This window comes from Wyeomyia smithii, chromosome 2 (genome assembly GCF_029784165.1).
Source record: "Wyeomyia smithii strain HCP4-BCI-WySm-NY-G18 chromosome 2, ASM2978416v1, whole genome shotgun sequence".
Lineage (NCBI taxonomy): Eukaryota > Metazoa > Arthropoda > Insecta > Diptera > Culicidae > Wyeomyia > Wyeomyia smithii.
The window spans coordinates 141771607-141786108 of record NC_073695.1 but is presented as its reverse complement, the minus strand read 5'-3'; the positions used below and the strand labels follow the sequence as shown (position 1 = coordinate 141786108).

The following is a 14502-nucleotide window of genomic DNA, read 5'->3' as shown; positions in this document are numbered from 1 at the left end:
CTGAACTGTTTCAGTGAATCCATTCACGGCCTCATCCAAGTTAGCACACCGGTTAATGAAGGTCCAACCGATATCATTTAAAGCTGCGTTGATTGCATCAAAGTTTCCACGCCGAAAATCAAAACTGGACGGATCGAACTCGTCTACGAACTGAGCCTTAACGGGCCTATTTAAAGTAACCATCAAAGGTGGATGATGAACGTCGATGTTGCACAGGGGATCGGGTGCGGTAGTGACCGAGCATGCTGGCAAAGCATGTGAGTTTGCGAAAATTAGGTCAAGAAACCTGCCATTCAGGTTGCAAACAGAATTAATCTGATACATACTGTGAAAAGCCATACCATCTAATAAACGGGTGCTACCAGCATTCACAGATGAGCGCAAAGCGTCAGCAAAGAGATAACTAGCCTCCGACTGCATCGACCAGGATAGGCCAGCAGGATTATAATCGCCAAAGATAAGCAGATCGTCGTTAATACTAGTTGAATTGATAACCTTTTCAACTGATAAAATATGCCGATCAACAATTTCAACTTCATTCCGCATGTTCGGGGGAATGTAAATAGCGCCGATTACAATGTCAAATGCACCATTTTTGACCGTAACCCACAGCTGTTCAAGCGACTCATCCATGGCTTCAATTAATAATGCCGATGACAACGATCGTCGCACAGCGATAATTACTCCACCACTGCTTTGGAGCTATTCAACAAGCTACGATCGGTTCGATACACGGTATAATAAATGCCAAACAATTGAGTAGAAGAAATCTGCGCATCCAACTAGGACTCGGTGAGAATGATGCAGTCGTAAAACGAATTGGAAACTTCTAAAGCAAACTCGGTTACTTTACTGCGTAGGCCATGCACGTTTTGATAGTAGCAGAGTAGAGATGGCAGGTCAGTATTGCACGGGGAATCGCATTGTTGCCGGCCGACTCGCGTAGCACTGTTGCTTGAAAATAAAACAGTACTAGCTGTCTGCTGTTCGCTAACGTCGCCCAGTGGAAGAGCTCGTCGTGGAGGGGACGCAGAAGCAGGCATTAAGTGGCGAGTGATTTCGCACTGTCCAGTGAGGTTGGTCACAGGGCATAGTCCAGAATTGACATCAATGATTGGTTGATTCGTTGGTAGATGACTAAAACGTGCGGGAATGTCAAGTGGTGAAATGTTGCTATTAGTAAAATACTTGCCAATACGAGCAAGCTGGAAGACCCCTTCTCCATCCTCAAACACAGGACCGGGACTGCTGATGAACGCAGGCTGCAGTAGCGCGACTGTGATGAGTGGGTCAGGGGCTTCCAAGTTGCTGGATACGGTGCGTCCCGGGCTGGCTCCAAAGAATACATGGTGGTCGTCAGTGAATTTTGATTAGTCAATTATAGTCGAATCTGCATGCCTACCGTATTACTGGTAGATAGCTCGTGGACAGCAGTCGAAACGTTAGTCGAGAAAAAAATCGCGGGATCTAGTTTTTTGGACGAATGACGAATTCCCTGAATAATAAACCAGACGGCCAAGAAGCGGGGTCCAGAGCAATCGATTTTACATCGGGATCCAAACCAATTTTGTATGATATGTAGGAATAATTCGTCGTATCGATACCTTTTTGAACGAGCCGAACAACAGCAACAGGTTTAATTGAATTCAGGCAGCGTGAAACAATTTTCTGCACATCGTTATCCGTTACTTTGGGATTCAAACCGGATAGGTAGAGCCAAAAGCACTTTTTTGCTACCACAAAAGCAACCGATGACACCGAGAGATCACTTAAATCAACAGTATTAGTGCCTCGATCAGAAGTGATTTCTACCGGCATGCGGTCCGCACGGCGCCGTTTAAGATTTCTTGCGGGCCATATCGGTGTGGATAAATTCGCAGCGGCGGACAAGTTAGCGGGAGTTCCAACGAACCCATCACAACGCGGCGGTTTTTGCGACATACTTTCAACCTTATTGTTCAATCCGTCTACCATTTCGCACAGTTTTTGCACTTGAGACGGCAAATCAACCAGCTGTAGCGATTGAGCGTTTTGGCTGTTTAGTGCGTCAGCCACATAGGTATTTATCGAACGGCCGTTCAGTTTATCGCGGCACTGAGGACGAATAAATAATATTTTGCCTAGTGCAAAGAGTTCTTTGCAAAACCTGCTGTAGAAGCCACAGCATTGCTGGTTTACGTGATAGCAAGCTTCATAAAAACCGCAACGTACCGGCTCAAGGTCGTTGATTTCGAGTTTGCATTCGCCGCACAGTTTTTTCTCCATTACGGTATCAGAAATAAACAAACAGCACGGTTTGATGAAATATGAGTGCACAAGAATGAAGCGCCTGTGGGTAGGCTTAACAGACGGTAATCAAATTGCGCGGCAATATGTAGGTCCAACAATAACAAAGTCAGCATCCAATGCACAGTCCGCTTCAATAACGAAAGCGAATATCACGAAATATCACAATGCTAGAGCTTGCACTTCACTATTCCCTAGATCACTGCTAGCTTGAAACAATATTGTACAATAATCAAATAGCGTTCGAACTAAAATAAACTACTAATAAGTTGAAATTAAACAGAGCCAAAAACTGAACAATCAATAAACAAACCGAGTTGCCAGAAATTGTTAGCTTCTTGCAACATTCTGGCTCCGGAGATACTCATATTGGGTGGTATTTGGTCACTTTCTGTCATCTGGGTGTAATTCTGATTCCGAAAACATTCATATTGAATGGTATTTGGTCATTTCCGGCTGTTTTCCAGATACCGGAAGTCACCATCTTAAAATTCAAGATTATGTCTGTAATCAATTTCCAGCTTCTTTGCTTTTTTCTGGTTTCGGAGATACTCATCTTCATAGGAATCGTCCATTTCAGGCTGTTTTCCAGAAACCGGAAGTATCATTGCGATTCCGGAAATACCCATATTGGGTGGTATTTGGTCGTTTGCCACTGTTTTTCCGAAACCGGAAGTCGCCATTTTGGCTTTAAAATGGCATTTGGAGACAATTTCTGGATTTTGAACGTCATACTGGTTAAAGAAACAATCATATTTGGTGGTATTTGGTCATTTTCAGCTGTTTTTTAGAAACCGTAAGTCGCCATTTTAGAATTCAAAATGGTATCTGTGGTCGATTTGAGCTCCTGTGTATCATTCTAAATCCGGATATTTCATCTATTGGGTGGAAATCGGCCATTTTTGGCTGTTTTCCAGATATCGGATGTTGCCATCTTACAATCCAAAATGTTGCCTGAGGTTTATTATGGAACATATCTGTTACCACTAAAACATTCACCTGCCTAATATGGTTCCATTTAGTTGACTAGTACGCGATATGTGCAGAAATTTGTGCAAAAACATGTGCTTACAGAAGAATGAGGGCGTCGAACCATCACGGACATATGTGTTACCTCTAAAAACATTCAAATACCAAATTTGGTTGTATTTTTTGATTGGTTCTTGAGCTGTGCGAAATTTGTGTTTCATTTGTATGAGACCCTTCCCTTAAGAAAAGGGAGGGGCATCGAACCATTATGGATATATTTGTTACCCCGGAAAACATTCACATGCCAAATTTGATTCCATTTACTCGGTTAGTTCTCGAGATGTGCAGAAATTTGTGTTTCATTTGTATGGCACCCCTCCCTTCCAAAAGAAGATGGAGTGTCAAAACATTATGGACATAGTTCCTACCACTAAAAACATTTACCTGCCAAATGTGGTTCCATTTAGTTGATTAGTTCTCGAGATGTGCAAAAATTTATGTTTCATTTGTATGAAACCCCTCCCTTCCAGGAAAGGGAGGGGCGTCTCACAATTATGGACATATTTGTAACTTCCTTAAATATCCACATGCCGAATTCGGTTTTATTTGCTTGGTTCGTTCTTGAGTTGTGCAGAAATTTATGTTTCATTTGTATAGGACTCCTCCCTTCCAAAAGAGAGAAGGGTCTCAAACTATCATAGGAACCTTTATCGGCACCAAAAACCCCCACATACAAATTTTCACGTCGATCAGTTTGGTAGTTTTCGAGCCTATATGGATCAGACAGACAGACAGACAGACCGGACTGCATTTTTATATGCATAGATTACAACATCAATATTTTAGAACCTAAAGAGTGAATATACATTTATTGGATTGAAGCGTTCATGTAAATCTTTTTTTACAAAAAAAGTTTGAATGAGAAAGGCTGGGTCTGACCACTAGGAGGATTAATTTAGGTTTTTTGTAATAGTTTTGTGATTCGAAACATTAAACTCACCAAAGAATACGAATCAGCATCGATTGGGTAGAGTATCAGAGCACTGGACTGTTTATATCACGCAATTAATACATAGCAATTGTATTTTTACATGGAACCTATAGTTATACTCGAATTTATTTATTTATTTAGTTATTATTTTCTTCAAACAAAAGTAGACTACATATATTAATAACTAACTTACATTCTGTATGTTATTTATACTAGGTAATGAAAAAAGTGTTTATACATGATTGAATAATGGTTTCTATACTTTATTCGGATGATTACAATGATTATTTTTTATCGATTTAAATTGCGCGTTGAATTGAAATATTGTTTTAATTTAGTTCTCAACATAGAAAAGTCAATTGCTTCACAGTGTTGGTTATACACTAACATCATTTGATTAATGGGCCCGTATTAAGCATAATTGTTTCGTTGATGATTTAAAGAAAACAAATTTCGAGCTCGTAAATTTCTAGAAGGCACATAAAAATTGAGTTATGATAATATTTCGGGTGAATCGACACGCTGAGATACGATATCGTTAACAAATGACATCATTGCGAATTCACGACGGGCTTTTAATTATTGGATGTCGATAAGTCTGCAGCGTTCATCATATGATGGTAGGGGAAATGACGTCCATCGTAGATTACGAAGTGCATATAACAGTAATTGTTTTTGCACTGATTCTATTCTGTCTATATGTGTCGCAGAAAACTAGGACCATACAATGCAGTATTCTAAGAGTGAACTGACATAGGAGTTTTGAAGTGTTTTTATTGTGTACGGATCTTGGAAGTTACAGCAGAAACGTTTTATAAAACTTAATTTTGAGTTAAAAGTTAATTTTGAGTCGAGTATGACTCCTAAGTCCCTAACTCGTTCACATTCCTCTACTACCTGATCTCCTAAAGAAATAATAATGCTTGGTATGTTTCTTATTCTGCCAAAACCCATCGAACTATATTTTTTACGTTTAGCTGAAGAAGGTTTATTTTACACCAAATATAAAAATATTTTATCTCGTTATGAAAAATGTTCATCGTTTTAATCGTTTTTAATTTCAATGAAAAGTTTTATGTCGTCGGCATAACTAAGAGTTTTTACTTGTTTTAGAATGAAGGAAATGTCGTTTACAAATAATATAAATAGTAGAGGGCCCAAGTGAGAGCCTTGAGGAACTCCTAAGGTTACTTGAATAGGTTTCGAAAGTCTACTGTACGTACAGGCAGCGTGAAATGCTAGTCCAGCTTCGTGAAAACCTGGTGGTAAACATACCACGAAGATTGAATATGGTTTTACGAAAATATATGGTGGTTTTACGAAAGTGACTTTTGCAACGTAAAAGGTCACTTTGCTAACGATATATAGAGAAATATATCTAGTTTGGATTGTTTTGTATATATATTTAAAAAGTGTATTTATTTTTTCGCTACTTTAAAAACACTAACTCACGCAAATAAAATTCGGAATCACCGACACAGAAATTTCTCCAGTTATTTCTCCGTTCCTCTTTTAAAAAGAGTGTCTGCAGATCATAATGACGTAACATAACATCATACAACAATTAAAATCAGTGCGCAAAGACGAAACATGATCCAACACTGCAAGTGTATTTATTATTTTCTCCATGACTGAAAAAGGTTTCAACATAATTTCCTTTTTCCATTGCGTTCAAAGAGAATTTAATAAAACTAATAATAAACTCGAGTAAGTTTGTTGTTGTTGAGCGCCCTTTGAAAAAACCGTGTTGCGTTGTGTCTATTTTTTATTTGATGGAATAAATTTTTGTTTATTATTGGTTCAAAAAGTTTAGGTATACAAGAAAGAATGGCTATGCCTCGATAGTTGCTTATATCGGATTTTTTAACAGATTTGAGCACAGGTACTAGATATGAGTTTTTCCAGAATTTCGGAAAGCAACCGGATTCCAGCGACATATTGAAAATCAAGAACAGTGGGGAAGTTAGCTCTTTAGTTAAATGTTTCATAAATGCTGGCGGAATTCCGTCTGGTCCCGGATCTTCAGACGCGTCCAAAGCTTTTGAAGTATCTTCAATTTCGCGTGCGCTGACATGTTCAATATTTAAACAGTTGGGGAACTCAGGAAAGTTGGTGAAGAATGTATAGTCACTATCAGATTATGAGAAAGTTGTATAATTTTGTTGAAAAAATCGTAAAATAGATAGGAGAAGTCTGCCTGGTTCTCTTCAACTTTGTCATGCAGTTGCATTTTTGAAGGAAAATTTTCAGATTTTAGCTTTGATTTTATATATTTAAAAAAAAATTGGGCAAGATTTGATTTCAAGCTCAGTTTTTAGTGTGAACTCTTCAAACGCGTTACTAATGACATCGTTTAATTCGCCGCAAATGTTGAGATAAGTTGTTAAAGCATTACGATTTTTAGGAGTTTCATATTTTTTATGTGCTTTTTGTTTGCGATTTATAATTTGTTTTTAATTTGTCTATTGTACCAGACTGGGTATCTGGAATTGCCATGACGTCCTTCTCTTCTCAATGGTATTTCGCTAATAAATAAATCAGATAATAGCTTATAAAAATTTTCTATAGCCGATTTGAAATATTACAAAATCACAAAAAACACATTTCTAGAGAGGGGCTAGAAAATTTAAGTATTCTGTAAAATTCCATAAAATTAAGAGCTCTATAACCTTAATGAAACCTGCTAAGCTGTAACGTGTAAGGGAAAACACGAATTAACCACCTAGCGGTTAGACCCAGCCTTTCACATTCGCACTTTACTATTTGTTGAAACAAATTTGCCAAAAAACTTCGAATTTTCGAAAAAAGTTACATCCTGATTATTTCTACTGGATTCATAGTTTATTCTAAATATAAAATTGGGTATCCAACAGCAAGTACATCCTAGGATTGCCAAATACGAGGTATTTTCACTCTTTGCGTTCCAAGAAAAGCGATGTTGTATTTCATGTACAGTAGGTTTCCGTTGTTGGCAAGTTCCGTTTTTGGCATGCTCCGTTTTTGGCAAATTCCGTTTTTGGCAACATTTTATAGTACATAGTTACAAATATTTTTAGGGCCAAAACGGTTTGTTTGATCTGTATGACGTCTTCGGCAAAGTTGTAGATAACAATTTTGTCTTTCTGAAAAAAATATACACTCTAAAAAATTTTTTTTTCGTAACCTAAAAATATTTGTAATCATCAATATCTTTCCAAAGCGACATTTTTTAATAACTTTTCAAGAATGAGTCGTGTTCCAAAAAATTAAACAAATAGACACAAAATGGCATCTTTCGCCTGTAAAAACATCTATGCAATGTTTCAAATAAAAAATATAATAAAAACTGGTCGATTAAGTAGGTTGCACGTTTATTGGTGGATTTGTTCAGCGAAATTGAATGCAGTTTCCCTAAAATAATACAGGAGATAGTCAAAGCAAGATTTTGATGAAATTTGAAATGCTGTAGTTTTACCAAACGTTATTCGATTTTAATAATTCGAACACCATAGAACTGGGAAATTTCTGAAGTTTCATTTTCTAACCACAGATGTGGCCTAGGTCACCGGATGTAAAAAATATTCTTGAGTTCCGGTAGGCATGTCGACCCTGTTAATTTTTGGATGAATTTGGTAATGGGTTACCTGACAAAAATAGTTATTCGCATCATTGGCGTAGATGACAAAACCATTTCTGAAGCGAATGGTTCATCAAGATCCGGAATCGGTCAAGAACAAACCGAGAAATGGCTATTTTCGGAAGTCCTCAGAGGAACCTGTAGTAGGAAACATTTACATTTTTGCATCAAATATAGCGTGTGACACCTATATCTTCAGGATTTATCGCCAGGAATCACCCAAAAGACATATATATATGAATACAAACTGCATTCATGAATTACTAAGACGCTGCCACGTCATGAAAATTTGTCTGATATAAAGACAGTTGGGGAATTACTTATAGAACCTGTTTTCTATTTAAAAGCAGATAAGGGAACATAACCGTCATCATGGACAAGTCTGACTATGATGAAAAAATGACCAGAAAAATTGACAAAGGTCCATATCGGCAACTGCGACTTAATCCTCTTGCTGATATGGTAAAACGTGTCGAAAATACATTTAAAGAATGCAAACCCCTTTTGGGTAATGCTTTACAAAATCTTCGTGTTCCAAATCTAGTTCTTTCAAGAATAAAGGGTCTACCCAAAATTTACAAACCTGAAAATGAAGTGAAAGAAATTATCTCAGCAGTAGGAGCTCCCTCAGAAAAAATGGCTAAATGGCTGGCAAAAGAATTTCAAGCTATGCCCAAGAAATTTTCAAGTCGCTTAGTTTAGAGCACCGGAGATTTCGTTGAAAATTTAAGATCCTCGGGTAACACCGAATCTGATGAGATAATGGTTTCATTTGATGTAACGGCCCTATTCCCTAGCGTTTCAGTGAATGAAAGCTTGAATCTTTTAGAGGACTGGCCTCATTCTCAATATTCTGATAATAGGGTAGCGAACAGCCTCGGCAGTGGTTTCCTTCGGCATGTTTTCTGCAGCAATCTTATGGAGAAACCTGCCGAAGAAAACCACTGCCGAAGCCGTTCGCTACCCTACTTGGAAAAAGAAAGTTGACAGTTTTTGAAGCTCTTACGCCTTTGCAAGAAAGAAAACTACTTCACATTACGTGGTAAATTTTACAAACAGACTAAAGTGGCATCAATGGGTAATCCGCTATCCCCTTTTCTATGTGAGCTCTTCATGGCAAATAAAGAAAATACATTGGAGAAGAAGAACCTCTTACCGATTCGAAGGTGGAGGTATGTGGATAATATTTTTTGTATTTTGAAAAGAGGGTAACTTGAACCTTTTTTCATATTCCTTAATAATACTCATAGAAATATAAACTTCACAATTGAAAAAGAACTTTACAACAGACTCCCTTTCTTGGACGTCGTGGTAGTCAGAAAGTCTACGGACTTGGAATTTGACATTTATCTAAAACTCACGAATACAAAACGGGTAATACCTACCACTTCAAACCATCCCTTCCAGCATGAAATGGCATCCTTCCATCATATGATACACTGCATGGAAGCTTTACCTTTAAGTTAAGTAGCCAAGTAAAAGGAACTGGAATATATTTTCGAAATTGCTAAACTTAATGGCTATAATGAAAGTATCATCCAAGCCATTGTTGATAAAAGGAAGCGTGCTCAGTTTCGGAAATCTTTTACAACACTCACCCCAATAACAGATGATCTGAAAAGGGTAGCCGTTGAATATGACGTTAACTTGACACGCCCACTTCATTCAAAATTTAGAAAATTTGGGATGGATATTGTCTACACTAGTAGAAATATTCAACTCAAAACAAAATTTGAGTCTACCAAAGACCCTTTTGATACCCTGAACAAAGCTGGAATTTATAAAATTGCATGCAGTCACTGTGATATGGTTTACGTTGGACAAACTAAACGTAATCGGGATACGTTTCAAAGAACATTTCGCAGAAGTCACAAAAGCAAGTAAAGTTTCTAAAAATGCCCCACCACACCTTTTCAAATCAAAAGTGGCTAAACATATTTTTAACGAGGAACATCCACTAACTTCGGATAACATTCGCCAGCGCCGCTTTGTTAATAATTTATGGAAATTAGACGTAGCTGAAAGTTTCGAAATTTATAACCAACACTCATCCACGCTTCTCAACAAAGACGCAGGTAACCACCCCTCATGGCTATTCAATCTTCTTCCCAAAAACTCTAGACGTGGTACGGTAAACAACCGACCGCATAATTCTCTACCTAACTCGAATTAAGAGGGCTAAATTTTCATTGTACCTATTACAAATAAAAAAACAGGATTTACGCTTTGCTCTTTACCAGTCCACATAAGCACTGATGATGACTGTATGTCGCAGTCGAAATACGTATTTGCATGGACTGAATAAAATATTTATTTCCCAAATTTTTGGTAGAGTCTAACGGAATACTTATACTTCTTTTTTTTTTTGATTTCTCAAATCACTCTACTAAGATGCTTAATATAGATTTTTCAAAAAAGATCCACGGTGCTCCCACAGACCGTTATTATAAAAAAAATGCACCAAAGAATCTGAGTACACCGTTCGATTCGTTATAACGTGCAGAATATCTGGTCAAAATTTCAAATTCATCTAACGGTACATATTTGAGTAATGCCCTTTTGAAGGTTGTAAAGTACAAAAAAGTGATATGAAAACGACGAAATACTTATTGTAAAGCACGTTTTTCAACCACCATTTTATGAAACAACTTCCAAAATAGTTTCTACACATTCAAAGGGTTATATTTCAAGACAATAACAATTGGTGGAAAGATTTATTTGAAAATCCCACAGTGGTCTAAACTCGAAAAAACGTGATCGTCCTAGATTTGACTGTGAAAAATTGATTTTACGTACTCCATGTCTTCAGCAAAATTGTTTCATAAAACAAGGCCTTACTTTTGTCGTTTTTAGTTTTTCGATCAATGCACCTAACAGTGAGATAAAAAAAATATTTTTTCTAATTTTCAATATATCAGATTGCTTCCTTCAGCAAAGTTGTGGAAAATTTTAAAAGAAAAACAATTGCTGTATACTGCGATGTCCTATCTGTACGTTGGACACGACAAAACAGAGTTATTTGTGGAACATCCCTCCTTAAAATCAGTTTTTTTTCTATAATTTTGTCTGTAATGGTCAAAACAATGCAAAATGTTCTAAGATTTTATTCGTTCAACTAATATTCTCTCAAGACTTTATAAAATGTATTGTTTTGACAATCATAGAAAAAGTTATAGACAAAAAACTGATTGTAAGGAGGGGTGTTTCACAACAAACTCTATTTTGTCGTGTCCAACGTACAGATAGGACATCGCAGTATTCAGCAATTGTTTTTCTTTTAAAATTTTCCACAACTTTGCTGAAGGAAGCAATCTGGTATATCGAAAATTAGAAAAAATATTTTTTTATCTAACTGTTTGGTGGATTGATCGAAAAACCCAAAACGCCAAAAGTAAGGCCATGTTCTATGAAACAATTTTGCTGAAGACATTGAGTACATAAAATCAATTTTTCACAGTCAAATCTAGGACGATCACGATTTTTCGAGCTTAGACCACTGTGCACTGTGGGATTTTCAAATAAATCTTTCCACCAATTGTTATTGTCTTGAAATATAACCCTTGGAATGATTAGAAACTATTTTGGAAGTTGTTTCATAAAATGGTGGTGGAAAAACTTGCTTTGAAATAAGTATTTCGTCGTTTTTATATCACTTTTTTGTGCTTTACAACCTTCAAAAGGGCATTACTCAAAAATGTACCGTACGATGATTTTGAAATTTGGCCAGACATTCTGGACGTTATAACGAATCGAATGGTGTACTCAGATTCTTTGGTGCATTTTTTTTATAATAACGGTCTGTGGGAGCACCGTGGATCTGTTTGATAATTTATGTAACATATTCATTTGTTTGTTGAAGTTTTGTTGAATGGCATGGTTTGAGGGCCTTTGACTAGTTGTCTGTGGTGCCGTTCTTAATTGAATCTACTTCAACGTATGATCATCAATTCTGACTATTATATCATGAATGGACGTCATTAAAATATCAATACACTACTCTGCTGAATCTACAGATTGCGTCACCTCAGGATAGTTGCGATGGCAATTAGCTTTAACAATTTGTTTTCCTACATGATATTGTCGATTGCGGGAGAATTTATCTAGCAAGATGCATTAAAAACGCCGTAGAAATGCGCGGGTATAACCAATCATGTTGGTGTCTTCTACAAAAAGTGCGCAAATCCAATTTCCGCACTTTTCGTAGAAGATATTACCGCGATTGGACGTACCCGCGCACTTCTACAAGAATTTCGCGAGAAAATTTGTCGCAATCAACAATAACTGTTCGAACGGAAATTACCGAAGCAAACTAGCATTGATGATTGTAGTTTGGTTTGGTTGAATTTAGTCGTATCTAAATTGTAATCGGTATCAAAAGTAGTGTTGTGTGTATGACAAGGGCCAAGAATATTAACTAAACTTCTATGTGTATGACTAAAACTAGACAAAACGCTTGCTTGATTAAAACAATTCTTATTGCAGGCCTGAGGATTTACACCGTATCCGCGTGGAATTGATGGAAAGACAATTAGCCAATCTAACAGGTTTGGTGCAAAAAGCTTTAACGCATAAACCAGAACAGTATACGGTTGGGAGTGATTCAAGAGGTATTGGCTTGCCATCTCAGCACCGATCAGGTAATATTTTTTTTTCTTCAAGGACTACTCCAAAATAGATTTTCTTCGGCAGGTTTTCTACAGCGTTATAATACAAAATCTAAGAAAACTGCTGCCGACTTTAAAACAGGAATAAGTCTTAATGAAGGAACACGCAAAAAGTATTTATTTCGTCGCTCAGACAGTTACTGATAGCTTTCGTTTCAAATTTAGGTTGAAACATTGCTCTGACGACTATAAGTTTTTTCAAAAAATGCAAATTGCAACAACTCACGAGAAATTATAACTTTCGCATAATTGGTTTTCTCGGCTTTCCGGTTGCCCTCAAAGGTTTTCTACAGAATCATAATATAAAACCTAGGAGAACTGCCGTTGAAGCAGATGCCCTAAATGTTGTCAGAAGATATACGATCGGTTATCAAACTCACTTCAAAACAGAAATAAATTTTAAGTTTGGCTATCTCCAGGGCCAGGTTTTCATCGGAGACAAATCGCCTCAATGGCCACTTTCACTCCGCACTTCTCCTTTATTTATTCTTTATTCTTTATTTATAAAAAAAAATCATCTGACAAGAATAGTCTAAATCCTTGAGGGCCTGTGCAAAATCAAACCCCTCGGTGATTTCATCCTGGTTTTTAAGCTTGCGAGTCGCCTCTGGGGTGAGTGCCCGAGCTTGCTCATCTTTTCCGAGGACCTTGTTGGTTATAATAATCGCGAACATAGAGGGAATACGACGAGTGATCAGACAAAACAGATAGGTTGATCGGCGCATCTTCATCGTTCATCAATGGTTGTTTAGACGTCGCAATGTACCAATGAAGGTGCTTTTGATAGACCCGTCATATCAAAATTGATCTCGTGTCACGCACGCACTGTATGTGTTGCTACACTGGATTCGCTAGTTCTGTTCATCCCGACTGCTCTTTTATGCTCTTTGAGCCACACTTTAACTTTTCGGCACAGTATTTCATAAGCTCCAGCGTGTTCGTCTTGTGGAACTTTGTCTTTCAGGTTAACCAGAAGTTCACGTGAACAATTCACTTCCACTTTCATTATGTATTCCATATCTGCGGAGGGTATGCTTCAATGCACACTGGGCTAGAAATGAAATCTAGCAGAAAAAAATTATTAGCGCCCTCAGGGTTCGAGCAATTGGTTTTCGACTTTCTACAAAGTTTCTATACTTAGGGCTTCAATTTTTATGTTTAAACTAGTTGAACGTTCCCGGCGATGCTCGGGATCAAAGGTTTCAAAATTAGGAATCATTTTGTATAACTCATTGCTTTATTAACACAACTTACTCTAGAAATATTTCACATCTTATACGTCCATCATCACTTTAAGTACTTCAACATTCAGAGAACGCAAAGAACGGAAATACTCACATTGGATTGCATTTTGTGATTTTGGGCTGTTTTACAGGAACTGGAAGTCGCTATTTCGGATATTAACGTACAGACGTACAGAGTTCCACTTTCGGAAGTTTTCAAATGGTTGGCCAAATACCACTTCAGGTTATTTTCCTGAATTCGCCATTTTGGAAAATATTGTGTGGGGACATCCCAGTTCCGAATATACCAAATTCGGGTGATGTCCGGATATTCGATAATCGTTTACAGTAAAACCTCTTTTATGTGATTTTTGAAAGAAAGAAATCGAAGTAATAAGAATTGAGCATGACCATTCAAGCTTAGTTCTCCTCAATAATGATATCTAAAAAGATGACATGTGAATTTTTATAACGAAAATGTTTGTTGGTGTCCTAAGAAACACGTCTGAGAAGAAGTTAATTCTTCAATCCACAAAACTACGTAGAAATTTAAAACAATTAATGCATAAGTCGCCTCCTAATCGATGTTTAAATTAATGAAATGCGGCCTTTCCTCCAGCCAAATGTCCCAAGATCTAGTTTAGGTAGAAGTAAAAAAGTAAATCGAATCCCGTAATGTGTTACCATTCACAAAACTACGAAAACATCAGAAATGTAATTTTTCTTCTGCTCGACTCGCACATAATCAAAACA

General features: G+C 37.1%; 1 protein-coding gene across 3 annotated transcripts in view; it reads left to right on the top strand.

The window, feature by feature from the left end:
• LOC129722961 (coiled-coil domain-containing protein AGAP005037-like) overlaps nucleotides 1–14502 on the top strand; it is a 1195377-nt gene that overhangs the window by 1102415 nt on the left and 78460 nt on the right. For all 3 annotated transcript variants that reach the window (XR_008727686.1, XR_008727684.1, XR_008727685.1), the window contains one exon: nucleotides 12345–12499. The gene's annotated coding sequence lies outside the window, so the exon portion shown is untranslated. The remainder of the gene's footprint in view (nucleotides 1–12344; nucleotides 12500–14502) is intronic.